The following is a 1,179-nucleotide window of genomic DNA, read 5'->3' on the forward strand; positions in this document are numbered from 1 at the left end:
CCAAGAAAAAGATATAACAATTGTAAATATTTATGCACCCCACATAGAAGCACCTCAGTACATAAGGCAAATACTAACAGCCAAAAAAGGGGAAATCGAGAATAATACATTCATAGTAGGGGAGGTTAACACCCCACTTTCACCAATGGACAGATCATCAAAAATGAAAATAAATAAGGAAACAGAAGCTTTAAATGATACATTAAACAAGATGGACTTAATTGATCTTTATAGGACATTCCATCCAAAAACAGCAGAATACACATTTTTCTCAAGTGCTCATGGAACATTCTCCAGGGTAGATCATATCTTAGGTCACAAATCAAGCATTGGTAAATTTAAGAAAATTGAAATTGCATCATGTATCTTTTCCTACCACAACGCTATGAGACTAGATATCAATTACAGGAAAAGATCTGTAAAAAATACAAACACATGGAGGCTAAACAATACACTGCTTAATAACGAAGTGATCACTTAAGAAGTCAAAGAGGAAATCAAAAAATACCTAGAAACAAATGACAATGGAGACATGACGACCCAAAACCTATGGGATGCAGCAAAAGCAGTTCTAAGAGGGAAGTTTATAGCAATACAATCCTACCATAAGAAACAAGAAATATCTCGAATAAACAACCTAATCTTGCACCTAAAGCAATTAGAGAAGGAAGAAGAAAAAACCCCCAAAGTTAGCAGAAGGAAAGAAATCATAAAAATCAGATCAGAAATGAATGAAAAAGAAATGAAGGAAATGATAGTAAAGATCAATAAAACTAAAAGTTGGTTCTTTGAGAAGATAAACAAAATTGATAAACCATTAGTCACACTCATCAAGAAAAAAAGGGAGAAGAGTCAAATGAATAGAATTAGAAATGAAAAAAGAGAAGTAACAATTGACACTGCAGAAATACAGAGGATCATAAGAGATTACTACAAGCAACTCTACGCCAATAAAATGAACAACCTGGAAGAAATGGACAAATTCTTAGAAATGCACAACCTGCCAAGATGGAATCAGGAAGAAATAGAAAACATGAACAGATCAATCACAAGCACTGAAATTGAAACTGTGATTAAAAATCTTCCAACAAACAAAAGCCCAGGACCAGATGGCTTCACAGGCGAATTCTATCAAACATTTAGAGAAGAGCTAACACCTATCCATCTCAAACTCTTCCA

The 1,179-nt window shown here is 33.9% G+C and overlaps 1 protein-coding gene across 1 annotated transcript in view; it reads right to left on the minus strand.

The window, feature by feature from the left end:
* AWAT2 (acyl-CoA wax alcohol acyltransferase 2) overlaps positions 1–1,179 on the minus strand; it is a 19,089-nt gene that overhangs the window by 17,157 nt on the left and 753 nt on the right. The window lies entirely within an intron of this gene.

Source organism: Monodon monoceros, unplaced genomic scaffold (genome assembly GCF_005190385.1).
Source record: "Monodon monoceros isolate NGI ecotype Baffin Bay Population unplaced genomic scaffold, NGI_Narwhal_1 Super_Scaffold_22, whole genome shotgun sequence".
NCBI classification, from domain to species: Eukaryota; Metazoa; Chordata; class Mammalia; order Artiodactyla; family Monodontidae; genus Monodon; species Monodon monoceros.